The sequence below is a fragment of the Ochotona princeps genome, chromosome 11 (assembly GCF_030435755.1).
Source record: "Ochotona princeps isolate mOchPri1 chromosome 11, mOchPri1.hap1, whole genome shotgun sequence".
NCBI lineage: Eukaryota > Metazoa > Chordata > Mammalia > Lagomorpha > Ochotonidae > Ochotona > Ochotona princeps.
This window is the reverse complement of record NC_080842.1, coordinates 71,451,596-71,472,365: the sequence shown is the minus strand read 5'-3', so window position 1 is coordinate 71,472,365 and position 20,770 is coordinate 71,451,596. Positions and strand designations below refer to the sequence as shown.

The 20,770-nt window shown below is 57.4% G+C and overlaps 1 protein-coding gene across 2 annotated transcripts in view; it reads left to right on the top strand.

Annotated features, from left to right (window-relative positions):
- The first annotated feature begins 10,964 nt into the window (after window positions 1-10,964).
- JAKMIP1 (janus kinase and microtubule interacting protein 1) overlaps window positions 10,965-20,770 on the top strand; it is a 104,031-nt gene continuing 94,225 nt past the window's right edge. The window contains exon 1 of one of the 2 annotated variants that reach the window (XM_058670306.1): window positions 10,965-11,180. The gene's annotated coding sequence lies outside the window, so the exon portion shown is untranslated. The remainder of the gene's footprint in view (window positions 11,181-20,770) is intronic. The other variant, XM_058670305.1, reaches the window with a different exon arrangement.

Below are 20,770 nucleotides of genomic sequence, written 5' to 3'. Positions count from 1 at the left end.
CCTCCCCGTGGACCCAACCGCTGTCCCGGAGATTGCAATCTTCAGGTGGTTCTACAGTCTAGCTAGATAAGACTTGTCCCCAGTCCCAGCACTTGCCAGCTGAGTGACTCTGGAGTGTCCTTCAGTGCCGTGGACAGCTTCCATCCCCAGGCGGGCTGATTTCCTAGGCACACACTGCTCGCCACCTGTGACTCCCACATTTCCCAGCTGAAGTAAACATTGTCATCTCCAGGAAGCGCCGAGCCCAGAGCCCCAAGCATAGCTGCGGCCATGACAGAGCTGCCACCTCCTGATGGTGACCTCCTGACCCTCTGGAGACTGTCACTTCCGCCCCAGATCAGCATAGCCACCTCCTCGCCCTGTTCAGATCGCCTGCTGTAGCACACAAAAGTGGTTTTTGTTGTTGTTTTTAAACGTGAGGGAATATCCGAATGATTTTATGATCACTTGCCAGATTCCTGTATGGCATGTACATAGAAGTCGGAGTAAATGTGCTGATCGTTTCCGGCCTCTGTGGGTCCAGTTTCCGGATGGAACGGAGATCTTCCTTGAGTGTCTTCTCACTTTGCAAAGAAACCGCAGTGACAGGCCTGAACAAGAGCTCGACTAATCCGCTTTCTTTTTTTTAAGATTAATTTTTATTTTTATTGGAATGTCAGATATACAGCTAAGAGGATAGAGACAGAGAGGAGGATTTTTCATCCATTGATTCACTCCCCAAGTGAGCGCAACGGCCGGTGCTGTGCCGATCCGAAGCCAGGAACCAGGAACCTCTTCCAGGTCTCCCATATGGGTGCAGTGTCCCAGGCTTTGGGCCGTCCTCTTTCTGCTTTCCCAGGCCACAGGCAGGGAGCTGGATGGGAAGTGGAGCTGCCGGGATTAGAACCGGTGCCCATAAGGAATCATGGGCTGCGTGAGGAGAGGACTTTAGCTTCTAGGCTACCACGCCGGGCCCAACATAAATAAATCTTAGAAAAAAGAAATCCTGGGGCCCGGTGGCGTGGCCTAGCAGCTAAAGTCCTCGCCTTGAAAGCCCCGGGAAGAGGTTCCTGGTTCCTGGCTTCGGATCGGCACAGCACCGGCCGTTGCGCTCACTTGGGGAGTGAATCATCGGACGGAAGATCTTCCTCTCTGTCTCTCCTCTCTGTATATCTGACTTTGTAATAAAAAATAAAATAAATCTTTAAAAAAAAGAAATCCTGGTGGTTAAAACAAAAAAGTTTATGAGGCAGTAATGCTCTCTGATCTCTGCAACTTTTTCTTCTTGCTGAATTTCTCCCGTGGGATTTACACCAAGTTACCTATGCCTGAGGGAGAGGCACGCGGGCAGCCAGCTCACCACGAGCGCAGGGCACCACGGGGAGGAGGTTGCGCGTGCACTTGAGAACATGTGAGTCAGAACACGGAGGAGGCGGAGCGTGAGGGAACGAGGCAGGCAGGGCCAGCACGGCTGGAAAATCAACTGATGCGCAAAACCGGGGCAGGAGAGAAGCTACTGCAGTGGTAGCCTCAATCAGCATAGGTCTTTAAAAAATTTACAGATTTATTTATGTTGCTTGGAACTCAGTGTTACAGAGAGGAGAGACAGATCTTCCACACACTTCACTTCCCAAATGGCTGCAATGGCCAGAGCTGGGCCATTCTGGAGCTGGGAGCCAGGAGCTCTTATGTGGGTGCAGGGGCCCAAGGGCTTGAGCCGTCCTATGCTGTTTTCCCAGGCCATAAGCAGGGAGCTGGGTTGGAAGTGGAGAAGCTGGCACTCAAACTAGCACCCATATGTGATGCCAGCGCGGCAGGCAGAGGATCAGCCTGGTATGCCATCACACTGCCGTGTAGCACAGGTCTTTTATACTCCACTTGCAACAGGTAGAGAATTCTGCCTATTCATCTTTATTTGTGTGTTCTGCAATGAAAGCATTCCTCAGGAGCCAGCAGGGTACAGGGAGAGTACAGGGAGCCGGAGTGACAGTCTGGCTGGCATGTGGCTCTGAGCCCCTGTACCTCTGTGGCTCCCAGCTGAGGAGCAACCAAAGGCAGCCCAGGGCTGAGGGCAGGGGTGATCGAGCCAGGGCTAGCAGGGGTGGTCAAAGCTTGCCTTTCTTCCCTCTCCACTGGGGAGGAAGAGCGCCAGTGGAGACCAGTGAACAGGACTGTGTAAGGTTGCTAGGCAAACACCAAAGAGAAAAGTTGCATTTGTGCGATCTCACAGCACTCCACGCAGGAGCTGGAGCCAAGCTCTGAGGGCGGCTGCAGTGGGTCTCACAGACATCCACTCTCCAAGCCAGGGAAGGCCTGGGGCCACCTCCAGCCCGCCTCACTGCAGTCCTCCTTTACCCCAGGGGCGGTGAAGGGCTGGAAGATGGACCCCAGGACTTGGGCTGGGGCACAGCACGCCCTCTGTGCCTCCAAATCACACTGCATCCCGAACCTGCACCTCCACCTGTAGCGTGAGACTGGCCGAAGTCCCGCGGCCCAGTCCTCAGTGCAGTGGCGTCCCCTGGGGGCTTTTGGGTCCGAGGGCATGTGTCTGCGATTCACACAGACCCTGCTGGCATGACGCTCAGCTAACAGCAAATCAGCTCACGGTGGACAGGGCCGCAGTGATCACTCGGCTGCATGCTCCCATTTCAATGATCTGTAAACCCAGGCTCCCAGGGGCTCTTGGATGTGGCCAAGAGGCCAGCTGGACAGGGCAGTGGCCACGCCTATGACTCAGCTGACACAGCTTCAAAACCAGCTTGGCCACCCACCCACCAGGCTCATCTTTCTGGGCCTAGATCTCCTCACTTGAAATGGGGCTGGGGAGGACCGGCCTGGCCACCAGGGTGCCGGCAGGGACACTGCCCGCGGTGAGGACCGGCTGCTGTCACTCCCACTCCGAGATCCAGGAGAGCAGCCCACAGAAACACGGTTTCCACTCAAGGTCAGGAACGGGGCTTCCAGCAGGGGGACACTTCTGGGCAGAAACCTGAGCCTTCGCAGCGTCAGGTCCAACGTCTGCACGCTGCGCCGGGCCACTCCCTGCTGGGTCCAGCCCTGCTCAGGCCACCAGCGACCCGGGATGGACGTCGCTGGTTCTCGAGGGCTGTAGGACGGGTGAGTAGGGGGCTGCAGAGCAGAGCCCTGTGGACAGAGCTGCCCGCACCAAGCCACCCAGGGCCCGGTTCAGCACCGGCGGTCACGGACAGCGCCGCAGCCCTGCTCCCGCCGGGCGGCCTAGGGGTGCGGGTGGCGTCGGAGGCACCTGCACCGGCAAGGCGAGGGCAGACCACCCGGCCGGGGAGCCGTCCCCGCATCCTGCCCGGTCCCGTTCTGGGGAGTGCGGCTTGCACATGCATCCACGGACCCGCAGCCCCGGCGCTGTCCGCAGCTTGGCGCCCACCCAAGCCAGAGCCCGCACGCATGGGTGGGGCTCCAGACGGGCTGGACGGCCACCTGTGCGGCTGCGGGTCTCCTGGGCTGACTCCTGCAGCTCTGGATCTGGGCGCAGTGGGTGGGGTCCGGGCTGGGCGGCTCGTGCTGGACTCCGGGTTTTCGGAGCATCTTGGACTGGGCGGGGCCAAGGGCGGAGCATGTGGGCGGTGCCGCGGGCAGGAGGCGGGGCGCTGGAGCGTGTGGGCGGTGCCGCGGGCAGGAGGCGGGGCGCTGGAGCGTGTGGGCGGGACCGGGGACAGGAGGCGGGGCGCCGGAGCTGGTGGGCGGGCCGAGGGCAGGGCCCCGGAGCTGGTGGGCGGTGCCTCGGGCAGGAGGCGGGCACTAGAGCAGGTGGGTGGGGCCTTTGGCAGGAGGCGGGGCCCCGGAGCTGGTGGGCGGGCCGAGCAGCCCAGTTTTGCACCCTTGCCCTCCAGGTCGGTCCCCCCTCCAGTCCCTCCCAGGCTCCAGAGGACCTGCGCATGGACCTGTGTGTCTTTTCGCACCTTCGGACTGCACAAGAGCCCGCGACTCATGCGCTGAAGGGTCCCCACCTATTAGCTGTTTGGGGCTCCTCCTTTGCACCGAACGAAATTCAAAGCAGAACTCAGTAGACAGTTTCAAGCTTCTACCGGAGGCCACCTTCAGTGGGCATGTGACCCGGACGCACGCTGGGGAGAGGGGCGGCGGGGAGCACCTTCTGTGGGGCTGCGGAGCGGGTGCTCCTTGCCTGCATTGCCTGCGTGATACAGCACCCCACTCCACTCCTTTGCTCCCTTTGGTTTGTAAACCAACCTGTGTGCTAAGCAAGCAAGTCTCCCAAGGTTGCTGTCCTGGGCACCTTTCTCTTCGGAGTGGAGACCCTGTTAACACACTGGCCTCTGTGGGGATCTGTGTGTGTGTGAAGGTGTGTGTGTGAGGGGGCATTAGGGGCTCCTTCCCACAACAGGGACTCAGCCTGCTGCTCGGTCCCAGAAGCGGAGCCCTGAGGCCCGCCCGACAGGGGAGACAGCGCAGTCTGGGAAAAGGGGACGTGTCTTGGGCAGGCCTCTCTTGCTCCCCAGCCAGCACTCTGAGCACCCCGACACGAGGTCAGGGTGGTCCTGACGTAGAAATGGACAGACAGTTGAATGGCACAGAAAACGGGACCAGGATGGAAGCCAGGATGCAAGTGCATCATGACAATGGCCACCCAGAATTCTTCCTAATAACCCTGGGTCCGGCTGATGCAGCGTCTGGAGGGGGACGGCGAATGCTGGCCTCACTGCAAGCTGGAAAGGGAGGGGAAGGTCGAGGTGAGGGACCTCTGTGGAAAACAGGCACCCAAGATGGAGCCGGTCCGCTCAGCAGTCGTGCCCAGCGGGGTACCTGCTCTCTGATCAGAACGCGGAGCTGGCCAGCTGCTTGGCCTGGCAGGGAACACGCGGGCAAAGAGCTCGCATCCCACGTCGCAGTGCCTGGCTTTGAGTCCCGGCCCAGCTCCCTACCTCTAGCTTCCTGTCAGTGGCACCTGTGATGGTTCCGGACATGCACGTGGGGGACCCGGGTGGGATTTCAGGCTCCTGGCTGAGCCTGGCCCAGTCTCAATGAATGCAAGCATGTAGTCAGGACAGGGGAACTTACTCTCTGCCTCTGTGATCTCTAAGGAAATACGACATTAAACAACACTCCACAAGGGTAAGGGATTCTGGGAGCTCTATAAGCACCTGACAAAAGAGGCATTGTGGAACAGGGAATCACTAGAAATGTGTGCATTTGCAAAGAGGAAGTCTCAAAGCATGTGAACCAGAAACTGACAGGAACAGAGGCATGACAAGTGCCAGCGAATCCACTACAGACCTATTTCAAAGGTAGAGTTACAGAGGAGAGACAGAGAGCAAACGACGGAGGGAGAGAGGTCTTCCACGTTCCGCTTCACCCCCAGTGGCCACAGTGACAGGGTTTGGTTCAGGCTGAAGCCAGGAGCCTCAAGCTTCTTCCAGGTCTCCCACGTGCGCATGCTCCCACTGGCCTCCTAGAAGAGCCCGGCTGAGGGCCCCCGGAGACCCTCACTGTGCATCGCACTGGGGAGAGCTTTCGATACATGCATTGCAGGAGGACACAAGCACTCAGCCGTGGCAGCCATCCTAAGGGGCGTGCATGCCAGCAGTGCCTTTTTTATTGCCGGCTGTGGAGTGCACGCATCAGGGAAGCCAGAGAAGGCTGGAACACCAGGGTGAGTGGACTTGATTGGATGAACACACTCAGAGACCCCCGCCCCGACAGCCAGAACTCACGGCTCCTACCTACAACGGCAAAGCACAGTTACCTGAAGAACAGATCCATGATGGGTACACGAGAGCTGCAGCAGGCCTGCGTCAGCCGAAACTCAACAGGTTGGAGATAAGGTCGTGGTCGTAGCACTGCAGGCAATGCTGATCAGAATCCCAGCAGGGCTCTTTGCAAGGGTTGACAGCTGATTCTGAAGAGAAAAGAGCTACAGCCAGCCAGATGCTCTTTCTAATGTGCCTGGGAAAGCAGCGGAAGATGGCCCAGTCCTTGGACCCCTGCACCCACGTGGGACACCTAGAAGTTCCTGGCTCCTGGCTTTGGCCTGGGCCAGCTCTGGCTCTTGCAGCAAAATAGGGAGTGAAAAAGATAGGACATTTTTATATCTCTTTCTGCCTTACTTTCAAAAAAGATACAAGTGAAGATGGCTATTACAGCACAATTTAAGTAGAAAATGGAGAAGGTCTATTCGCAGTTCAGGCACAGATGTTCGTCACATACAGAGGAAGCTGTCCAGACAGGATCCTGTGCGTATGAAAGCAGGGAAAAGATGCCCACACACCTGCCTCTCACAGTTATCAGCCGGGGACAGGCCGTACGACATGGCTCACAGCTCACTGCTCAGTCTGAAAGTGGGTTCATTATTATTCATTTCTCATTCCCGGAATAGAGTGAAACCTGCAAGTCCCTGATTGATAAGCAGAAAGCAGAGCCCGTGCTGTCCAGCCTGTGTTCTCGCCAAGGGCAGCTGGCACTCCTGGCCGTGGAGCCCGCCCGCTCAGGCCTCTTCACACAGCATCCTTTCCCTGTCGGTGTGGTGTCTTTGCTTGCCGAGGCAGCTCAGGAGTCACTGGTGCTCAGGACCCGCCCGGCTAGCTTCAGGTCACATCTTTACCACAGCACTGTCGAGGGCAGCAGCTGGCTACGGGCAGGTATTCTGTGGCATCAGGAGGGTGGTCAGGAGGCAGCAGCTGGCTACGGGCAGGTATTCTGTGGTCAGGAGGGCCATTTAAGACTGTCTTTACACTGGGGGTCGCCGCTGTGGTGTGCAGGGCTAAGCTACGCTGGTTCCACTCCAGGCTGCACCGTTTCCAATCCAGCTCCTGGCTAGTGTGCTTGGGAAAAGTAGTGGAGGTTGGGCTAAGTGCTTAGGTCCCTGTACCCACATGGGAGACCTGCATGAAGCTCCTGGCTTCCATCTGGCCCAGCCTGCCTGTGGCAGCCTCGTGGCAATGAACCAGGGCATGGGAGATCTTTCTCTGCCTTTCAAATACACTATTTTTTTAAACAAGCAAGCAAGCAAGCAAGCAAACAAACAAAAAAACCACTTTCTACCATTAATAAGAATTGCATTAAAAACTCTCCAGTAGGACCAGGGGCAGTAGCCTGGCAGCTAGGGTCCTCCTCTCCTTGTGTGTGCCAGGATCCTATATGGATACTGGTTTCTGTCCGGGTGGCCCCGCTTCCCATCCAGCTCCCTGTTTGTGGCCTGGGCCAAGGCCTTGGGACCCTGCACCCACGTGGGAGACCCAGAGGGGGCTCTGGGCTCCTGGCTTTGGATTGGTGTGGCACCAGCTGTTGCGGTCGCTTGGGGAGTTGGTTAGTGGACAGAAGATCTTCCTCTCTGTCTCTCCTCCTCTTTGTATATCTGAGTTTCCAATTAAAATAAATAATAATAAAAAACCCTCCAGTAAAACCAAATTGTCTTACACTTACAAGGAGGCCCAGGGCATGCCTGTGCCATCTACCTGTCTTGGAGACCAAGAATAAAACTCAGATCTAGAAAAGGAAAAGAAGAGGCGTAGCATCTGACTCTGTAAAGAGTGTGCTGAGTGGGAGGAGACTCCAGCACGCCGAGAGACGAAGGCTGCAGCTGTGGAAGTGGAGCGCAGGCAGAGCTTAACCATGGACAAACAAAACCCTCGACAGAAAAGGTCAAGGCTAGGAAAAGGCAACTGGCCAAAGCACACGCAACAGTCTCTGTGAGGTACAAGCCACAGGCGTACACCTGCAAGACAGGACCAGAGCAGGTGGGCCAGTGTGGGCTGAGATCAAGGGATGCTAGAGCAAGGCTGTAGCCCAGAAAGACAGGACTCATCGCCTTCCAGAGCTCGGGCTGCTGTTGGGAAGGCAGGACAGAAAGGTGACGTGGGAGGAGAATCTTAGCAAAATCTAGCTCATGCTGACCAGGTAACCATGGCCATCCTGAGGTCCCAGCCCATGCACATGGACGTAAAGCTACCTGAGCACACATAGGGAGGGATGCTGAGTGCTGGTCCAGGCTGTGATGACACAGCCGGTGACTGGTGAGCTGGGTGTACCTGCTGGTGATGACAGAGAGATCCCACCCTCCCCCTCAGAGCGAGGAGGCGTTTCTGGGTAGCATTGCTGGGCATGAACAGTGAGCAGCAGCAGAGTGTAAGGACGGCGATTTATTCTGTAAAATAGTGATCCTGAGGCCCTGTGTGTACGTGTGCATGACACACTCTCATTTAGCAAGGAAGCTGCGAAACAAAATGAGCCCAGCTGCTAAGAGGAAGCACCCACTGGGCGAGGTGGCACAGGTGCCAGGAGGGTGAGGCATCTGTGATAAAAGGTCACACACAGAACGAGCCCCTTCTTGGACTGGGGACCTCACCTTCTGCTCTCCCATCTCCTGCAGCCGGGACTAGAACCGGCGCCTCATACGGGATGTTGGCATTGCCGCTAACCTGTTGGCGTTGCCGTGACCTAACTTGTGGACTGTGGATTCTCACAGCATGTGGTTCTGAGAAGTTACCCTTCACTTGGCACCCTCCAATGATAACATCTCACCAAACTATAGTCAAATAATCACAAGGATGTAATCCAGCCACCTGCTCTGGGATTCCCTGGCATGACGTGAACACGGGGGCTGTTCTATGCATTTCATTGCATGTGCACACCTGTGTCCCCAATGCCATGGTCAAGATTCAGAAGAGCCCACCCAAGGGAGCACAGCAGCCTGTGTGCTCTCCCCCACCCTCAGGCGGCCATACCTGTCACCCATCCCTACGTACTCTGACGTCTTGATAGTTACACAAAGAGAATTGTACAGTTTTTCCCACTCAGTAGAATTCTCATCATCTGCATCTTTTGGATCTACACTTCCACCCTCATCCTCTTGTCTCTCCTGCTGGTCTCAAAGCCCTTGCAGACACAAGCAGCCAGGTCCAGGGTGGTGCCTGGTGCCCAGGCAGGGCAGTGTTGCACAGCAGATGCTAGCTGAGTCTTCCACACTGCCTGCTGCTTCTACGCATGCTCAGTAGGCCTGTGACTCCATCGCTCACACACTTCCTCAAGGCCTCTGGGCCACTGCTGGCTCTGTCTGGGGTCTCTTCTCTCTTCCTCTTTTCCTCCTCTCTCTCTTCCTTCTGGGAAAAAGCTGAGGTGCCTAGGGGAAGACTCCCTGGCCCTCAACCCAAGCTGGGGTTCACTTTCCACTGGCAATCCAGGGCATCACCTGAGCTTCTCCCAGGTTCCTCATGCAGCTCCCAATGTGGATGGGATCGCCCGCCAGCCTGGGTTGCAGTCCAGCCTGCCCCAGTATGCTCATCCTAACAACACCAGTAATGACCCAAACACGGCACCGGGTGTGGGGACCTCAGGGGACACAGGCCAGCCCTTAACACTCCCTCTTCCCAAGTTTAAGCCATGAATAAGTCTCACCAATTCCACCCTTCACCCCCTTTTCCCTTCCACCGCAGCTGGACCTCCTGTCCCCCGTGCACCCACACCAGCTCCCTTCAGCCCAGTGTCAAGGCAGCCAGTGCGTAGTTTGAGGTCAGCTCACAGATATTCAAGTTTCTCCCCACCCCACCTCCTCGGAACTCGGGAGGTCTGTCTGTCTTCTCTTGTGGGAGGTTATGCATGGCCATGAGGCTTGCTTTGTCAAAGAAAATATGTCTTTGGGGAGGAAGCTTTAGAAGCCCCAGGGCAGGTACTGGGCCTGCTCATCAACAGGTTTCTTAGGACGCCTATGCCCATAGCAGAGTGCCTGGGTTTGAGACTCAGCTCTGCTTCCAAGTCCAGCCTCCAACTCATGCACATCCCGAGGGGCTGCCGGTGACAGCTTGAGTCCTTGTGTTCCCGCCTCACACGAGGGAGACTGGCTGGGATCCCTGGCTTGCGGCTCTGCACTGGCCCAGCCATGGCTGTTGTAGCCTGGAACCAGCCAGTGAGTAGGAGAGCTCTTTCTCAATACTCAAGAAGTAACAGCACCTGGTCTCACCAGCTGTGGGTGTCGAGTTGGGCCACAGCAAGCCCCATCAGCCTGGGCTCCTGCCCTGAGTCAGGCAGGGTGTGCCCGGTGACCCAGACCCAAGTCCAAGCAGACCTGGCTGTGGCTGCTACAGTGGTTCCACACATTGCATATCCCGCCTGAAAATATGAAAGTGTCAAGGTGGTCCCTGACGGACAGTCTCTGGGCAAACGCCAAGGTTGGAATTGAGGCAGCCTGCTAGACTTAAGGGGTGCTGGCCACATCTCGCCCAAACACCCACTTTTTTCAGGTGCTCAAAGGTGTCCCTCCTCTTGCCCACTCCCACCTCAAGCTGTTTTATCCTTGTGGTTCTCTTTCCGCCCATTCTCTACCCCAGAATGCAGGTGGCTCAAGGGCAGCGGATCCTTCTGTTGTCCGCTGGACATCCTCAGCCCGGGTGCCCAGCAGGTGATGGCATTTGGCCGGGTCCTTCTTCCCAGGGTCTCAGCTGCCCTTGGCCGAGTTCACTTCACCGCTCCCGAACTCACCTGCCACCTATGTCACCTCCGACATCGCCCTTTTAACCTCTGACCAGCAGATGTCTCGGAGTCCTCCTCGGGGGACCCCTCCATCGGTCTTCCTCCGCCTGTCCCCTGGCACCCGCGCCCCTCCTTGTTCCGAGCCCCCTGGCAGGTAGGGACAGCTCCTACCTGGGGAGGTCCTCGCAGACTGCAGCCTGAGCGTCCCTCCCCAGGGAGGCGGAGAGTCTTAGGTGGACCGGGGCGACGGGACCCCCGGCTCTGGGAGGGCCGCGTCGCTGGCCAGTGCGCACGCTCGGGCCGCCCGCGCCCCCGGCTCCGGAGGCAGAACCGCTCCCGGCGCCGAGCCGCCCTCCCTGAGTGGCGGGAGGACAGGCCAATCGGAGGGGCGCCCCGGGGGCCGAGGCGGGGCCTGCGGCGAGCCGGGCGCCGGTAGCCGCGGGAGCTGCAGCCGCGAACGGGCGGCACGCGCCGGGCGCCCGCCCCGAGCTCCATCCTCCCCGGGCGCCGCCGCCCTCGACCGAGCTGCGCGCGCGCCGGCCCGGCCGCCCCCGTGGCTTGTCTACGATTTTTTTTTTTGCATTCATTCATTTTTCTGCTCCGTTTTGTCCTTCTGAGGGTGGGGGGCGGCGGCGACGCCGGCGTCAGCTCGGGGCGGGGAGGGGGCGGCCGGAGGATGCGGCGCGGGAGTGCGCCCGCCACACCCGCTGCTGCCGCCCAGCTCGGGCCCGAGCTCCGAGCAGGTGGGTACAGGTGCGTGCGCGGGGTGGGGGTGGGGCGCCCCGGTCGGAGAGGACAGCCGACCCCGCGGCCGAAGGGGTGGCCGTCGGCGAGGGATGCGGCGGTCCCCGTCGCCACCTCCCCCTCCTCAGCCACCTGCATCCTTTCCAGCTGTCGCGGCCCCTCCGATCCCCCTTCCACTCTCGCACACCCCCATCCTCCTCCTCCCTTTCCCCTCCCCCACTCCTCCCACTCCTGCCACAGCCCTGGGCTGATGCGTCGCCTCCCTACGCCCCCTCCCGTCCCGCCCCCAGCCCCTCTCCTCACCCCTACCCCTTTCCCCGCTCCAGCTTTCCGTCCCCCACCCATGCCTCGAGGAGTGACGTGGGGGGTGTGGCCGGCCGGCCGGCCTGCGCCGGGTCCCTGTCGTGGTCCCGGGACTCTGCCGAAGGGGCACGGGAGGATGGAGGCGCGGCGCTGGCGGGGGGCCTGCAGGGCGAGGCCGCTCCCCACATCCCTGCCCCACGCAAAGCCTCGCGCTGCTCCGCCCACGTGGGTGCCGGGGTGGAGGCCCAAGCCCAAGCGCTGCGAAGAAAGGATGGGACCCACCTTTCTGAGGCCGGCGCGCCCTGAGCGCACTGGAGCTCTGTGGCCGGCGCACCTTGCAGGGCCCGCGGCTTCTTCACCCGGTGTTGAGGCGCCGCAGCCTCACAGCCAGTCACCCCATCCTCCCTGCTGTGTCATCCCAGGTAGCCGCCCCTCACCGGGCTGGGCCTAACACCGTGAAGGACCCCCTCCCCATGCACCCCGGCCCGTGGTGCTGCAGGGAGCTGGGCCGGCCTTGGCCCTGGGCCTGCTCTTCGGGGCCGGCTTCTTGGGCTCCTGCGGAACCTGCCATCGCCGCTCCGCCCATCCTGCGCGCTCTCCCGGCGCCCCGTCCTTGGCCCTTGCTCGCGGTGTTCCTGCTCAGAAACGCCCTGCCTTTATCTGACCAGCTCCTAGTAGCCCAAGGTCAAGGGGGCCTCTTGCTTGCCTCTGAGCTTGCCTGCTTTGCTGTGGTCACCACCAGAGGACCTCTGCCTGAGGGTGGGGGATGGGGATGGGGTGGGGCTGCCCTTCCCCCAGGAGCCGGGGCTGGTGGGTGGCGGTCCCATTTGCTGCAGTGAGCTGGAGAGTGGTGAGTTTGGGGGCAGGATCCCCACTTCCGGCAGGATCCTACCCAGGCAGGGGACTGACTTGCTGTTTTATTTCTCACGGCTGACTTTTGCTTATTGAGGCTGGTGTACCTGGTCTGATGTGCTGTCCCTCCCCACCCCTGCCCCCAGGTCTGGGGTGACACCTTGAGTCTTTCCACAGCAAGAATCCCAGAAGGCTGGCCAGTGGACCCCACCCTTGAGCCACTTTCTCCCTTCACAACCACCATGGCTCCCATCCTGGCCCCCGTGGTGTGTGTGTCCACTCCCAGCCCCAGCCACAGGTGCCACCTCTGGGTTCCCTAGGCAACGTCTTTTCGCTTTGGCCCCCTCTTCCTCCCCACTCCGTGTTCTCTTTCTCTCTTCAGCAAAATATATTTCCCCGCCATGCATGTCTGGAGAACTCCTATTCACCTGGTAAGACCCAGTTCTGCTTTGACTGACTTGACTGAACCCATCGTATGGCTCGTTCATCTGTGTGGCCCTCAGAACTGGACGCATAAACAGAGCCGAGTGTCTCTGTGTTTTCCTATTGGTACATTTTGCCCACTGCAGGCTGGGGGACTCCATTGCTGGGGTCGGGTCTGAGGAACTGGCCCATTTGGGTGGAGGCCCTGTTGTTCCAGTGGGTGGCCTCACCCAGTGGCACTGCCGATGCTGGAGGCTACCCCTGCGCCTGCCCAGGAAGGCTTCGGGGGGAGGTGGCAGGCTCGGGGGCCTGCCCTGTTACTGTGTAGGGTGGGTTGGGGCAAGGGGCAAAGGCAGATTTCCAAAGCACTAGGTAGCAGTGACTGCCACTGTCGGGTGAGCTCCCTTAGGGACCACGCCCTCACCCAGCCCTGGCTGGCCATCAGCCTCCTCCTGGGCTTCCCGGCCAGCACAGGAGAGATGGAAGTGACCGCGGCAGAGCCCAGTTGGCAGCTATCTTGGCCAAGAGCGTTAGCCTCCATTTCCTGGGCAGATGGGGCAGTGGTGTCTCTGGCTGAGTTGTGTGTCGGGGGGTGGGGTTTCAGTGGTGTTGCTGGCGGGGTTGGTATGTGTGTGTGGGGGGGGACAGTGGTGTCACTGGCGGGGTTGATGGGGGACAGTGATGTCGCTGGCGGGGTTGATGTGTGGGGGGACAGTGGTGTTGCTGCTGGGGTTGATGTGTGTGGGGGGGGTCACAGCTGTACAGGTGATCTTCCTGCTAGTTGTGGTGAGGGAGTGTTGATGATCTGGAAGCAAACAAGTGCTGCAGCTCTGTTGTGGATGGATACTGGGGTTCAAGCCCCTGGCGGAACTCGGCACCGTTATCAGTGTCCCCAGGCTGGGGGAGCTGGGCCCTGTGAGGGTCCGGGCTGGCTCAGAGATGCTGTGTCCAGGACCTGCTCAGACCCTGCTGGCTGGGTGACCTCTGGCAGGTGGCTCAGCCTCTCTGCTCAGTCCCTTTTCTGGCACCAGGCATGAGGGTCACCAGCAGAGCAGCTGCTGTGGCTGAACCTCCCGTTCAGGCTGTGAACAGCGCTGTTTCTGCTGCTTTCAGGTGAGAGGTATAGATGGGGTCCCTGTGTCAGGGCTTGGGGGGAGGGGTGTCCTGGCCCTGGTCCCTTTGAGTGAGGTGTCCTGACCCTGGTCCCTATGTGTTTGGGTGTCTTGACCGTGGTCCCAGTATGTGGGGTGTCCTCACCCTGGTCCCTGTGTGTAGGTGTGTGGGTGTCCTGACCCTGGTCCCTGTGTATGTGGTGTGTTCTGACCCTGGGCCCTGTGTATGTGGGGTATATCTTGACCCTGGTCCCTGTGTGTGGGGTGTCCTGACCCTGGTCCCTGTGTGGGTGGTGTGTGTCTTGACCCTGGTCCCTGTGTCTGTGGTGTGTGTCCTGACCCTGGTCCCTGTGTGTGGGATGTTCTGACCCTGGTCCCTGTGTGTGGGGTGTTCTGACCCTGGTCCCTGTGTGGGGGGTGTCCTGACCCTGGTTCCTGTGTGGGGGGTGTCCTGACCCTGGTTCCTGTGTCAGTGGGAATGTCCTGCTTTCTGTGGGTACCATGGGGCCTTGACAGGTGAGGGATGGCTGAGCTTAGTTTCCTCACAGCCCTGAGTCCTCTTCTGTCTAGTTGGGGCTGCTCACTCGTAGTTGCTTGCCCTGACCTGGGGTTTTGTTTATCAGGATCACCCAAGTCCTCCCTCCCTTTTTGTAATTTTTTTTAAATTGAGGCACTGGTATTGCTGCACAGCAGATAAAGCCACTGACTGTGACGTTAGTATCTCACATGAGCACTGGTTGCAAGTCCTGGCTGCTCCACTTACAAACTGGCTTCCTGCTGATGCTGCTGAGAAAGCAGCAGATGGTGGTCCAAGTGCTTGGGCCCCTGCTTGCCTGTGTGGGGAAACTCAGATGGAGTTCCAGGCTTCTGGCCTCAGCCTGGCCCAGCCCTGGCAAGTGCAACATTTAGAAGGTGAACCAGCACGAGGAAGATCTCTGTCTGTTTTCTCTTCTTCTCTTCTCTTCTCTTCTTTCTTTCTTTCTTTCTTTCTTTCTTTCTTTCTTTCTTTCTTTCTTTCTTTCTTTCTCTCTCTCTCTCTCTCTCTCTCTCTTTCTTTCTTTCTTTCTTTCTTGCTTTTTCCTTCCTTCCTTCCTTCCTTCCTTGTTTCCTTCTTTCTTTCCTTCCTCTCTCTCACTCTCTCTCTCCAAATATATTTCAAGGAAAAGAAGCCAGAAGCCAAAGGCTTCTTTTGGGTCTCCCAAGTGGGTAGCAGGACCGTCTTGTGCTGCTTTGCCAAGTGCATTAGCAGGGAGGTGGATTGGAAGTGGAACCCTGGAGACTCAACTGGTTGTGCATATGGGATGCTAGCATTGCAGGCAATACTTTACCCAATACATCACAACACCAGCCCCTGTAACTTTGTCTTTTAAATAAGTCTTTAAAGTAAATGACAAAAAAAGAGGTAAAAGGACAAAATTCACATGGCATAAAATTAGCCACTGTGAAGGATAAATGCAGGAGCGTTTAGTCCATTCCTGCTGCTGGATGAGCCTCTTCCCTGTCCGTACCGGAGCATCCTCACTGCTCCCAGAGGAGGTTGTGTGGCCACAGCCATCCCTCCCCAGCCTGGCCCCACTCTGCTGTGCTGCGTCCAGGGTTTGCAAAGCGCAGGGTGCTTTGGGTGAACAGGGCTGTATGGCTTGCTGCACTTGACAGTGTGTCTTCAGGGTCCCTCCGTGCCCCAGCAGGTGTCATCTTAGGGCAAAATGGCACCCCTTGGACTGCTGTGTCGCAGAGTGCTGGCCCATACCTCTGGTACCGGACATTCGGTTGTTCCCTTCTCTGGCACTGGTGGCAGGTCTCTGCAGCAGTGCCCGGAGTGGTCACCATCCCACCTGCCCCCTCCTCCGCTACGTCTTCATGCCTCTGTTAGGTTGCCTATCCAGCAGTCGCCTGTCTGTCTTCCTTGCCAGGCACCATACGGGCTCCTCTAGTCCTGACTTGTTCTGGAGGGAGGGACCTGTGGATTCTCTGTCCAGCTGTGATGGAGAGGAGCCACTTCACTCTGGGAGTTCTAGCACCCTGGGGTATCCCAGTCCCTGCCACTGTGTGTGATGGGAAGGGCTTTGTCTCATTTTGCAGGGGTCAGATTGCTACCTGCAGGGCTGTGGGACAAGGGGTGGGCTTTGCTCACAGACAGTACAGACCATCCCTGAGGTAGGGGACTAAGGGCTGCAGCAGGGCCATGCACTCTGCCCCTGTGAGTGGCATACGGGAGGCCACATGGGGGTGGGGCAGAGGTAGTGACGGGGCTTGTGTTACCTGTAGTGTGAACTGGAGGGCAGTGGGCTGGGGGTGTCTGCTCTACTCCTGGGGCATTGGAGTTAAGGCACTTGTATCAGAAGAGGGATTTTTGTTGTTGTTGTTGTTAAGTGAGTAGTATTAGCTGCTCTAGTCGCAAGCGGCATGTGGGATGTTAATTTGCTTCACTGGGTAACTATTTTACTCTGTGAATGTCTGCTATGATGTCATGTGCTAGACCTCAAATACCTTGGTCAAATTTACTATTGATTTTAAAAGGCTTACTTCTGGCTCGGCACCCGTTATTCCACTTTCCCCTCTCCACCCTCCCCCCCAGAGGCACCCCGTGCCATCCCCTGAGCACTGCCCCTTCCTCCGGGCCTGCCAGTTCCCTGGCTGCTTCCCATCCGTATAGTGCAGGCCTCCCTGGAATGCCACTTCTCCATGTACCCTGGGCTCTAAGGAGAGACCCTACACACACTCGACAGAGGTGGACTGAATGAATGAGTTCATGGGGCTGGATTAGGGTGTGGCCTGTTCCTCCTGCCTGGCCAGCCAGGCCTTGCTTGCGGCTGCCGCTGACCGTTCTGTTTGCCACTCTTCCCTGGCCCCTCCCCCCCGCAAACACCCTCCACTTGGCCTGTCTGCCAGCACCCCTGACCCTGACCGCTGCAGGCTGCACCGGAGTGCCACTGCTGAAGGTCCCTGCCTGCCTCAAACTGAGATGACATTCCTTACTGCTATTATTTGGGAGCAGCCAAAAAAAAAGGTTCTTTGGAATTTTTGGAAGGTTTCTCCTTTTTCTTTTCTTTCTTTCTTTTTTTTTTTTTTGTGGGGGCGGGGTTATTAAATTGTCCTGGCTTTTTCCTTCTCCCGAGCTGGGCTCTGAGAATGCAAGCCTTCTCTCAGGGAGTTGGCAGGGCTGTTCTGCTGGGCCGGGACAGCTGGGGGAGCAGCTCATTAAGCCTGGTGCTAATTGGGTTTCTGCTGAATGTCTTGGAGCCTTCCTGGCCTGGGGCTGCACAAGATTCTTTTGCCAAGCAGACAAAAGGCCTGGCTGCCCCCACATGGTGCTTACTCTGCCTGGAGCAGCGGGCCCCTGGTGCTGTATTGGCCCATCCCCCCTTTTCTCTCTCCTGTCTCTGTTTCTCATTCTAGCCCTGGAAACATCATCCCAGTTACCTAGGATGCACTAACAACTTTATGAGGGCCATGGATTTTCCTACAGGGAAGGCTCGGTACCTGGGGTGCTCATTGAGACTGAAGACCCCCACCAGTCCTATTGCCACACCAGTCGGGGTCGGGGTGCTGGGCACCTCATGCCTCAGGAGCCCTAAACTCCCAGCAGCACTCTGTAAATGTGGGATTTTGCCATTGATAGGCTTCTGGCTTGTATCTTCCTGTTATGCTTGTGGGTGACCAGTGGCTTTGGAGGTAAACTAGGAGGTCAATTGGCAAGGAGGCTTGGGGAGGTGTAGGGGGACTAGGGGTTGTTGGATTGCCCTCAGGTAGGGCCGTAGGCTGAGCCACTGGGGGTGGGTTCTCATCTGTTCCCAACACAGGTGCTTAATGGACACACACTGGGTGCAGCCTCCTTAGTACCTGTGCCAGGAGCAATGCTCTGGCATCTGAACATGCATGGTGCATGCTGTTGTGATACCTGCCCACTCTTCCCCACCTTGGTCTGAAGCTCTGATCTGTCTGCAGGTCGTGGAGGGGAGTCCCAGAATTTCACGGCTCTATTTTGGCTCCCTGTGTAGACCTCGAATCCTCCAACCTAGGAGGCTGGTGATGGGCATGTTGGTAGATGACATCTTGTGACTATTAAATGAATAATTGATTTGCTACCATTTACTGGAACCAGAGAGAGAGAGAGAGCGAGAGAGCGCCATGATTGATTTGAGAATGAACCATTTAAGGAGGTTAAATTTATCTGAGAGGTCATTTTGCTGTTTATATAAAAAAGAAATGGCTGCTGGCTTCTGTGCTAAAAGAATTGATTAATGCGAAATAAAGCCGTACAGGAGGAAGGAGAGGAAAACAAAAAAGAGAAGAGAAATATAGAAGACCGAGTACAAGGCAAGCGGAGATCCAACTTCATCCACAACAACACTAAACGTGAATGGGTTACGACATGCAAACTAAAGGTAGACAGCGTCAGGCTGGATAAAACTGCTGGTCTAACCAGCTAACTGCTGGTCTATGTTGGCTTAGTTTCAGCTGCTGTGAAAAATACTGTGGGCTGCTGGCTTATGCACAGCAGATTCCTTGCTGACAGATCTGGAGCCTGGGACCTCCCAGATTAGGCACCAGGAGATTCAGTGTCTGCTGAGCATCTGTTTCCTGAGAAGGCCTATTATGGTTGCATACCCATGTGGCAGAGGGCCAGGCTGGCCTTGGGGGGCTCTTCCACAAGAACACCAGTGCCACCGGTTGGGTGATGATCTCCTGCAGGCCCCACCTGCAGGTGCCACTGTTTTGGTGTCTTGGTGACTTCAGCATGTGAGCGGGGGGTAGGGGAGGCCTAAGTATTCGGAGCGTAGAACCATCTTTAGGAGACAGCTTAGGGTCAACGCCAGAAACAGATGGACTTTCGGAGGATGAAGAAAGGGCACACCAACAGGGATCTTAGAGAGCTGGACTGTCTGTACCGACATGAGATCAAAACTGACTCTGAAATAAAGCTAGTGTTACCAGGGGAGATGTGGCATTTATGATTAAAGGAACAACATCAATAATATATCACAATCATAAACATTTGCACCTCATGGCACAGCACTGAACTACATAAAGCAAACAGTGGCTGATGTGTAGGGAGCAAGGGCAGGTACTGTGGGTTAAGTGGGTTGAGCTGCTGCCTGCGACATCAACTTCCCATATCGAGTGCTGCTTTGCATTCTGGCTTCACCTCTGAAGAGGTTCCCTGCTATTTCCTGGGGAAACAGTGGACGGCCCAGGTGCACAGGCCTCTGCTACCCAAATGGGAGACCTGGATGGAGTTCAAGGCTCTGGCTTCCAGCTTCACCATGCGGTCACTTGGGGAGTACACCAGCAGATGGAAAATCTTTCTCCTTCTCTCTGTTACTCTTTCAGGTAAACACAGGTGACTGAGTAGTAATAGCACCCATGGTGCTAGAGAAGATGAATAAAGAAGCAGAGTGCTTGAACGGTGCTGTGGACCAAGTAGACCCAGCAGGCATTGTAGAACATGCCACCAGTGTTGACAGGATCCCCATTCTCCTAAAGTGCACCTGAGTCACTTCCAGGACGATTATGTGTTGTGCCGTAATGCAACCTCAGTCCACTTAGAAGCGAGGAGTGGGGAGCGTGTTGTTTGCTCTTGGGGCAGTAAAACAAAAGAGCAGCAGCAGCAAGCACGCTGCCTGGCCGTGGCAGTCCAGCTCCCGCCCGGACCTCGGGCATCCAAGGCCCCTGCTTTGTCCCGTCTCGTGCCCCTCGCTCCTCACCCCTCTACTTCCTCACCCACTGTGCCCAGCTTCCTCATTTCAGCTCACTCTGCCCTTTCTCTGCCTTCCCCCTCTCTCTTTTTTAAGTCTGCGTCCTGCCCATTTGCCCTGCCTGGCCCTGGGCTGACCCCTCCCCTCTGCTGGTGGGCGGGGTGTACAGGTGTGTGTCACTTTGCCACCTGTGGACCTACCTGTGTGATTCTCACCACACCTGCTTCCTTCTCCTTGCTAGAGCTCTAACCAGGGTGCTGGCTTGTCTAGTTCATCTCCACTACCTCAGGAACAGCGTTTGGCCTGATTCCTTCTCTCTTTCCTGTGATTGGCCAGCGCAGTTTGACTTGACTGCCCCTGGAGGTGAAGTGAGAGACACCCAGTGTCGTCCCACGTGCTGCTGCGGTGCAGGCTGTGCCTACAGCAGGATGAGGGTATGCTGTGGAAAGGTCAGTGAAGGGGCTGTCACAGTGGGGCCTGCGGCCGGCAGGAGGGTCACCTGCCATCCTGGCCTGGGTCAGGGACCCCGCACTGCCTTGTGATAAGCAGGACAGGCAGAGGTGGCTGCGCTGGCCTTGTACTGAGTCATTATTTCTAAAGCCCCTCCCCATGGTCGGTGCTGTCCCATAGGCGGTGTCTCTGCTGTTGCTGGATTCACAGGTAAGTGGAGCAGACCTCAGTAAATATTGGGGGGGGGATCAATTCTCCAGCTGCCCTTGGCTGCTCAGGGGTGTGTGGCACTGCATTCTCCCTCCTTGTGGTGGGGGGCAGAAGGGTGTGCTGTTTCTGAAAAGGAGGGGAGGTGGCAGCCGGTGTTGTCGGTGTACGGAGGGCCTGCTTGCCATGATAGGTGCCTGGGTTCTGCCCAGTGGACAGGGCCACACCATGGGACAGTGACATCTTCCTCTCTCTGGATCCATTCCTCCCTTTGCAAAATGCAGTATCTATAAAAACATACCCAAAATTTGTCTCACAGTGAAGCCACCCTGCCCCAACGTGCAAACCAGCGAGGAGCTGATGACAGTCAGCCGATGAGAGCCGTCTCCTGGGCATTGTGCAGTTGGGGAATTTGGCAGTGTGTGTGCCATGCGTGCCCGTGGTGACGTTTCTGTGAGCCACTTGCTTTGCTGTCTTAGGTCCTGTTTCCAACAGAGGGTAGGAGGGTGGTGTGTGAGTCTGCTTTCTGTTGCCAGACCTTCT